The following is a 10,010-nucleotide window of genomic DNA, read 5'->3' as shown; positions in this document are numbered from 1 at the left end:
TTTATTACGTCTTCTTTCAATTGCTCTAATTTTGCATGAAATACTCTAGTCACCAGATCGGGACGATCTTGTGGCACTTGTCCTTGGAGCAGTTCACTTTTAACTTCTTCCCAATTAGGGTTACATGTCATGGTGATAAAAAGATCTGGCCTCCCATATTTTTGAACCAAAGCCATTGCATCTTGATATCGCTGGTACATGTCACGTGGGCTTCCAATAAATGATGATGGTAAAATTGTTCTACGACCAACGTTACCTGGTCATATGTGATGTTATTTTTAATGTTTGTCTTTAATAATCTTTAATAAAATCAGTCTTCAATAAAATAAAAAATTACACGTACTATACATAAGATGCTATAATATCCAATATAATACGAAGTCAAACCTACATTGTTTTCTCCTGCATGTAGAGAGTCTTCAAGCCCCTGACGAACATCTGTCCGAAATTTGTCTTGATTATTACGAAACCATCTGAGCTTTTGTGATTCAATTTTTACATAATTATCTACAACATACTGTTGTAAGAGACGCCCTCCTCGATGTAGAGGATTTTCTTGACCTTGACGCATCTACAAAATTAAGATTTTAAAGTAAATATTTTATCCTCTCGTAGCCCTTTTGTTTTCAAATTTAAAGTGGACATATAACTAACCTGTAACATATATGCGTAGTAGTCGCAACATGTCATTTCCTTTCCGTTATTTCCACGACTATTGATGTCCCATCCATATGTTCCATAAGGCAATAATAATGGATACTGCATTGGATCATAATATCTAACCGAGTCTTTGACAGTCTGAAGTCATCCGCTTATTGTTTGTACAATGAAATCTCTTCCATTTGGATTGATGTCATCACCTCCTACTATAACAGCCGCAACTTGTGATGCAGTTGGTAAATTGTATTGGTGACGATCAGAAGGTTGTTCTCTTATGATGAGCCTACAATTAGGCAAATCTTGACGCTGTCCCAGACTTCGAAATGTTTGAACAAAGGGATTGTGTTGATTAACTGTTGAATTTTTTCCACTATACCCCTCTCTAAAACTTCACTTTCAGACAATCGATTCTGAAGCTCATGCTCGGTGTCGTATATATAAGCCTGTAGATACCGTGGTCTTCTCCCATCAGCCGGTACCAGACCACCGATTTTATGATATATAGAACCTTGAGCACGGAAGGTATAAGGTGCACGACCTTGGACATTAATTCTTTCATCAAGATGTACACCCATTGAAGTGAATGCAAACACGTTGTTGTAGGCTCTAATATTTTGTTTGAATTTTTACTCTCATCAGTTTGGTCAGAAAATAGTCGGACCATTTCAGGGGGAGACTCTATTAGAGGTAAATCAATATTTCCCTTCATGCAACACAAACTGAAGGTCTCTCGATGGAATAACCATGATGTGCAGTATGGGCATATTGTTGGTGAGGGCAAGTGACAATCTTGGACCCCTCTTTCTTCATGGAAATCTCTCGCTGAATTGTGGCGAATGCACTCTCGTCTCATTCGCGGTACTCGATGAACATTATTGTGTCGCGCCTGATGACAATTTCCACACTCACTGGGAGTACATTGATATTCACAGTTTCAGTGTAGTTGGTGTGTGCATCATCATTATTCGTTGCCACATTGTTTGTATTCTCCTCGTGATTATTCATGGTAGAATTAGGTAACTCTGGATATAAGTGAAACAAATTAATTTAATTTTGTTAAAAGTTGTTTTTTAAAATACAGACACATCTCTATTAATTACGACTAATGAGGTTAATTTATTAGGCTCACCGTAGCGAGTAGAATACGGGGCAACTCCATCATTTGCATGTGACCTATTTGAACAGGCTAGCTGCCTTATGTGAGTTAATCGAACTCGTGAAGGGACATGTTGTTGGTTGTTGGAGCTTGATGTATTTCTTGACCTTGTGCCTTCATTGTCTGATTCTTCTAATGACACAACACAATTATTATGTGTATTATTAGATAACTTTTGCATTTTTATGTGTAAAACACCTTGCATTTAATTTTTATATACGACTCACCATAGAGAGCATAACGTCGGACATCTGCATCACTTGCACGTGATGCAGTCGAACGGGCTAGCTGTCTGATGTGTGTCAATCTAGCTCGAGCATAGTCTTGTTGTTGCTCGTTCGTAATTGAAGCAATTCTTGAATTTGTGCCCTCGTTGTTAATTTCATCTATTGACAAAAACTAATTAGCAAATTGAGTTTTTAGCCGGTTATTACATGGTGTGATTATTAACATGCTGATTTTGTATTGAGGTATCTCTCTCTATTAATTAAGTAATATATAGCAAAGCAACTAACATGCTGTTTTTGTATTGAGGTATATACCTCTATTAATTAAGCAACATATAATAAAGCAACAACATGCTAAAAGTTAATATGAAAAAATAAATACCTGAATTCTATTCTGTTGGTTCTGAGGGTTCATTTTCCACCCTTGGTCGTTTTCCTCGAGCTATTGCGCGACGTCTTTCTAAATAGGCATCGCGTTCGGAAGGGCACATTGACTCTCGCCATTGTCGGTGTTGATCACGTGCACGCTCCATTAGTGTTTGGCGTTTGTTCCTGCCACAAAGATTACAAAGAATGTGTTTTTTTTTTTTCATGAAATATTATATATTTAAAAACCGTTGCACTTGCAGAAAGCTAGTAACTATTCACAACATAAAACATATTTAACAGAATAAACCCTATATTCCTTCTCAGCATAGCTCTTACATGTATCCTAACACCAAAGAAGCCCTAATTTCGCAATAGAAGTCTTGTAGTTTCTCTGCATGGTTGTCCTTTTCTTTGTCTATTTTTTGGTAAGTTTTTAATGCTCCCATATGTTTTCAGTGTCTTTGGTGGCGGTAATTTCTTCCCTATTGTTCTTAAACTGGAGTCTAAAAGTCTAAAGCATTATAGTGACTGATTTATATCCAAAAAAGCTAAATGACACGTAACTTTACATTATAGAACGATATACACCCAAAAAAAAGAAAAAAAGAAAAAGTACATCAGAAATGATAAAGAACCTTTAAATAGAAGAGTTTAGACTAAACTGATGTGTCAATAACAGGGTTAAATGTAATGCACCAATTTTTTGTATATACATGTCATGGTGTGAGTAAATTTTTAATGGCGATTTTCTTTCTTAACGCAACAACCAATTTGTAGGTCGTGGGATCGATGGTATACCCTCTTTGCCATATTGAAAAGGTGACATGAAAACCGCCATAGATTTAGCATGTAAACGGTTGAACCATACTCATCATGGATAACAGAGAACCAATAACGGTTATTTGAGGCTATATTTGTGGGGAGGAAGTTGTATATTACAACGCAACAGCACAATACATTTGCTTCCTAACTCTATCCATTGATTTTTTTTTCCCTGGGATAGAAGGATAAGGTTATGACTTGTGAGAGACTGAAACAAAGTTTTGATATAGCAGAAATGTAATTATAGGAAGAAAATAAAAGCTATCTCCTATATTAATTAGTAGAGTTGGTCTGTCACTGCATCATTGCCACCTCCTATTGTATATCCATGATTAATTATGTTGGTTTGATTTTGTACATATCACCAAGGGGGAATAACTATTATTTTGCTTATTTTGCCATATCATCAGTTCAAAATGAGTCTATGTTCATCTATTTTAGGCCTCTGGATGTAGTTCAGGGCACCAACAATCAACTGAAACATCTCTGATTTTTCAGTTGCTACAATGATTACGGCATACCAACTCTAAGCAAATACAAACAGATTGAGTTATTAGGACGTAATAAGTATTGTACAGTTAACAAAGTTTATAGGAACCTTAAACTGATAGCGTGCAGAAGCTTAACATAGAGGGAATACGCAGAGAAGGTTAACAGAGATAGTTACTGAAGACAAAGTGAAGCAATAAGACACATGATTTACATAATTTGTAGTCTGCATGTGATTTTACAACATCACAAAGTTACTTAAACATCGTCAAACAGCTTTGAAATGGTACTTAAAATGAAAAGAAGGGATAAGAAGGGGTGAGGTCTTATTACTCTGTCAGTGCTTTTGCTTTGTCAGTTTGAACCTCACGAATTGGCTCAATGGCTTCGACTTGATCACCCTGCCAATATCATAAAACCAATAAATAGGAAAATATACTGCATATTAAACTAAACATTCGAAGCACAAAAATAAGGCAAATAAAAGCCATCTTATGGAAAATTTGAGGAATCAAAGGAATACACTATTACAATCCATCATATTAGCATACCTTTTATATATGCTTCTATTTTCTATGCGTTTGGCTTGATGACAATATAGAGAGAGCAAGAAGGCTCCTGTGTTTGGAGTTCAAAAATTTGTCATCAAGAAAACAAACGGTAGATGTACACACGTTCAATAGTGGGAAAAGGAACTAAAGGTGCATATATATTCTGAACACAGTAATAAAGACATAAAGAAATGAAGATTCATACTTGGTCTTTGTGTCTGTTTTTCAACTGTAATAAGAGAGAATTAAAAACTTTTGAGTTAGCACACATCAAAAGAGATGGATGTTCTAATGGTCGAAAGAGTTAGCTTACACTGTAATTAGATAACCCACAGAAGAGACATAAGAAACTAAGAACAAAAAAAAACAAATACGAAGGAAGAATACATTTAAGAGACACAGTTGCCATTCTGTGATAACATATCAAGTATAAATAGTTTTGGTATCAATCATAAACTTGACGACACAGAAGAGACATAAGCTATAAATTAAGTTGTTTACAACACGGTTGTCCAAAATCATATGAATAGAATGATCCTTTTTCAGTTACGACCCTTTGGTTTCAATATTAAGTTTAGAAATAAAATCTAGATAGGAACCATAATATAATCAAAGCTTTACCTTTGTGACTCCTTTCTGAATCAAACCATATTACTTCTCACAATTCTCTTCTTTCCTGGATGCAAGAGACATTTACCAAGAATCCCTTCGAGCGAACTGTACAAAGAAGAACAGAGATATATGAGATTATTATTAGGTGTAGTACTATATGCTTCCTACCCTAAAAGAGCCACAAACAAAAAAAACCTATTACAGCATACACTGAAGCAATGACATGATACACAGGAGCAACTCTTCTTGTAGCACTGACCTCTTTAACAAACTATTTCGGGAGGTCACACTGAGCAATACATTCACCAGTTTGAGCCAACATGTTAGCAGAGAGTGAGAAAAGTTTGAAGAGGGTTTTTTTTCCTGGAGAAGGTGAGTAGTTGGGAGACGTAGAGAGGAGGAAGATAGGGACCGGAAGATAGATGAGGAAGACTTAAACTGAACAACTGATTTGTTTTGAATTTTGACATTGTTATCCTAAATGAACTGCTTCTTAGGTTCCGTAGAATTCTCTTTGTTGGTGGTTTTGGTTCTCTATTAATTAAACATTTATTTAGTTTTGATTTGGTTGTTTACTGTTTTAGCCTTTTTTTAATGTAATCTGAGTTGATAGGTTTAATTTAGAAGAAGGGTAATTTATAGGTTTATGAAAATTTAACCAAATGCAGTTTCATAAGGCAAATTGCCTTAATTAATAGAGATATATAAAATTGGAAGACTATATTTGCCTACCTGTTGGCTGTACCTATTTGAGCATGCCACGTTTCAATCACAAAAAGCCACGTCCAAAACACACCGCCGTGAAAGAACACAGAGAACAGAAAGAATAGAAAACCTAGAAAGAACAGAAAGTGTTAGTTCATCTACTAACTTCACTCACACACCGCTGTTTATAACTTTCCACCGACTGATGGGGTTTTAGGATTCTTATGTTGGGTTCGTCAATTTCGTCTCTCATCGCTCTCCTCAGTGGCTCAGTCTAGAACGAAGCTCTCTCCCTCCCTTGCTCTCTTTCTGCTCCCACAAACCGATAAAAAGAAACTTCGTGAAGAGACTCCATGATTTTGATCCAATCTGATTGAAATCACAAGTTCTGCGACTAAAGGTGAATGACTCTCTTACTGTTTTGGCACATACCCAGATAATTTTTTTGTATTAGGGTTCCTAAAATGTCAGTCATCGACTCTTTTGAGCATTGATGTTTTCATCTAGATGAGTCAAATGGGTTTTGGTGATGTTTCATTTTACTTTGGTACTTATTGTATCTGTGCTTCATTTTGATATTGGAATTTGCTATTGCTGCTATTGTGTTGGTCTCGCTTTCTTCAGTAATTTTTATGTTTTTTTGATGCAAGGCTTTGAAATTGTCAGTGGTATATATCATGGGTTAGCATCAAAATTGTGTCTATTGATGTTAAGACTTTTAATTCTATCTAATTTTGGGCTTTTGAAGTGGATACTTCTTCACCTTTTTTCATTTGTACAACTTTCTTCTTATTAAAATATTAGGTGTGTTCAATTTTGGTGGTGATCAACTTGATGTGTTGGTTGTATTGATATACTGTGTATTTGCATATTGGAAAAAAAAGAGCTGGTGGTACCTTGATTTTGATCCAGAAGCAGTAATTCCCCTATTTGTTTTCCTCAAACAATAGGGACAACAAATTCCTAGAAGCTCCAAATCATAGCATAACCAAATCATAGCACGTCCATATAGGTAGTCGTCTATGATTTCTTCATTTTATCTTTCATTCAAGTCATTGCAAATCATATTGGTATTGGACATTGATTTTCTTTTTTTCATTCATAGGCACTTATATTTTGGTTTAGTTTTCAAGTATTCATGGTGGTCCAAATGGTGGTCCACAGTGCATGTTCGACATTCTTTGGGCATTAGTTTAGTCAGTTTACTTGCTACTTTGGCAGTGATCATCGAGTGTTAAAAATTCACATTCCAAATGATAGCCGCTTTCTACAAGATGTCTATTCCTATCCAAACGAGAATTGTTTATTAATAGAGATGCGGTTTTTGTTTGCAGGATTTCTCTAAGGATCTAATTGAGAAGTTGTGTTTGACACTGTGAGAGCTTGATGAGCATCTATGATAATTTCCCTTATCACATAGTATGTTTTTTTGGTGCTTGAATATCTATGATAATTTTGCTCATCACATAGTATGTTTCTTTCTCTGTATTCAGTGTTTTACCAAAATGAAGAATGAATTCGTAATTGATCTTTAGTATAGGCATAATTTGTTTGACTAATTGTGTGTGCACGCGGGCCCGCACACTGTCTTCGAGTGTGAGTGTGTGTGTGTGTTAGATTGGTAACATGTACATTCAGTTCAAGGAAGGGAGAACATGCTGCGGCTGTGCTCCAAAATCTCACTGGGACGTTTTATGCAGGTTAATTTCTGATTAATGCACTACAGACATATGAATATTACAAGTACAGATGCATGTTGAATTTCAAATTTTGGAACATGATAGATTGATGCCTTTACTGGCTGTTACCTCATTCTTTTATTTATCTGGGTTCAATTTTGAACCATCAGCTGCCCTTTTTTATTTGTGTATGAAAAAGGGACCTTTTGTCTTCGTACATATTTTTGGTTTGCAGCTTTTTGATTGATCATGTTTGTGACCTTTTTCTTCACTGTTGTTGCAATTGAACTCCCCTTTTTCCCTATTGGTTTCCAGTTTGTTTTGTTGAAACTTATATGCAATGTAATGAATTTCATAATTCTCATGTTGTGGAAACTTTCACCTTTGTCTAACAAGATGGAGCAGTTACGGAAACTTTCAGCTCTGGGTTAGATGATAGCTACTGTTGTGCATTCGAACCGACTACGAGTTGTTAGGGTAAGTGACAGTGATATTCACAGAATGAAAGCTGAACTAGCACTCATCAAATTTTTGTTTTTAAATTCAGTTGTGCATGAGAAGATGAATGTTGATTGTTAGATACCTTAATTGATACAAAAGTTACAAAAACTTCTTTGACAATTTATATAACATTGTCATATCTTCTAAATAATGACATGTTTATACTTCATGTTGCAGAAGAGTAGTTATGATGCATATATGAATGCAGGAAAAATGAAACAAACGTCTATCATAGTTGTTCTACGAGTAAATACATCTTACTGATTAAATTTCTTTTTTGTCTTATGCGACGTCCATGTTTTTTTTCAGGTTGCAATTGAACTTCCTTACATTTTCCCCAAGCAATTGTCATTTCTTCAGAGCCTAGGATGTAATGTACTTATGTGCAAATACTACAATTCTTTATTTCAGCTAGCCTGCAGGGAGAAATTTGACCAGCCAATAGCAAACTTAGCATTTTTTGTATTTTATAATTTCCAATATGCTGCTTTTGTTAAGTTTGGTGTTGAAATGAGGATACTGGATGACGGTGTACATGCATGTACCTGTATAGAGCTATAATGGTTGTATAGTGTATTGATGATATATGATTTTCTTACACTCCTGAGTACCATGAATTTCTCATGAAGTTGGGAATAAAGTCAATGTCGGTTTTGATCAAAAACTTCAGTTTTATGGAAGGCTGTTGTTTTATACATTAAGATCCCGAACTCTACCATTAGTGATTATTACCTATAGCTACCATGAAGGAATTCTCTTTGATGAATCAAATTAAAACTTTGTCAGCATTGTTTTGACATATCCTCCAGCCTCTCTTTACCTACTTTAATTTGTCTTAGACTTCTGTGTTTCTGGGTTTTGGTTAAGGACCTAACCTATATTTGCCAATAATTGATTATTTGATTTCTGATTCAAACAATTAAGTATTTGAATCGATAGCACGCGCGAAGCGCGGGTGCATCAAAGCTAGTATATTTGAAATAAGGCTGAGCTTATTTGACAAAACTAATTATATATATATATATATATATATATATTTGTGTGTGAACTAGCTAATTCAGTATGTAAGAAACATTTCTTAAATTTATACATAATTAATAGCTACTATTAATACATATTATTTGTTTCCATTACCTAATAAAATTCATTAATATCATTGATTCACCCCTTTAAATTTAAAAGGAAATAGCTAGAAATGATAGAATTGGTAATGCATAGTGTCATTGGCAAGATATCTTATGAAGAATTGGAAATAAATATTTATTTACTTATATTACGTGACATATAAGATTAAGACCATAAATTTTAGACCTCACCCCCCCTTAGGTGGGTTAAGGCGGGCCTAGGAAGGTCAAAGCGGCCCTAGGTGAATCAAGGCATCCCATTGGCGGGTCTAAGCGTGTCTCAGCAGCCCCTTAGATGGTCTAGGTGGCCCCTAAGCGGGTGTAGGTGGTCCCTACGTGGGTGTAGGTGGTTCCTACGCTGGTCTAAGCTACCCCTACCTGGGTCTAGGAGGGTCCAGATGTCCTGTAAGCAGGTCTAGGCAGCCCTAAGCAAGTCTAGGCGGGTCTCGACGGTCTTAGGCGGATCTCGGCGGCATCTAAGCCGGTCAAGGCGGCCCATCAGTAACCCTTTAGCCGCCTTAGGCAGGTTAAGGCGCCCTCTTGGCGGCCCTAAGCAGGTCTAGGAGGTGCCAACGCGGGTCTAGGTGCCCTCTAAGCGGGTCAGGGCGGTCCTTACGTAGGTCTAGGCGGCCCCTAAGCGATCTCTAAGAAGGTATAGGCGGCCCGTAAGTGGTATAAGCGCCCCCTAAGTGGTATAAGCAACCACTAGGCAGGTCTAGGCGACCTTGAAGCAGGTCCAAGTGGGTTAAGGCGACTTTTAGGTGGGTCTAGGTGAGTCCAAATAAGTCTATGCAGGTCAAAACGGATCTTAGGGGCCACGAGGCAGGTCCAAGAAAGTCTATGCCGGTCAAAGCGGGTCTAGGCAAGTCTAGGTGACCTCTATATATGTAGGTCTATGCGACCTCTGGGCGGGTCTAAACTGCCTTTTAGCGGATCTATGCAGCCTATGGGCATGTCTATTAGTAAATAATGATAAATAAGTACTTCTTGAACTGACAAAACTCAAAAACCTCAATCAGATTAGTGTATACGAGTTTCATTTTATTTATATTCAAAATGACTTACTATATCACGAATTTTTCCGACAAAATTGAATGTTCTTATTTTTCAACCAA

The sequence above is a fragment of the Fragaria vesca genome, linkage group LG6 (assembly GCF_000184155.1).
Source record: "Fragaria vesca subsp. vesca linkage group LG6, FraVesHawaii_1.0, whole genome shotgun sequence".
NCBI lineage: Eukaryota > Viridiplantae > Streptophyta > Magnoliopsida > Rosales > Rosaceae > Fragaria > Fragaria vesca.
The sequence above is the reverse complement of the archived record's forward strand: the minus strand, read 5'-3'. Positions refer to the sequence as shown.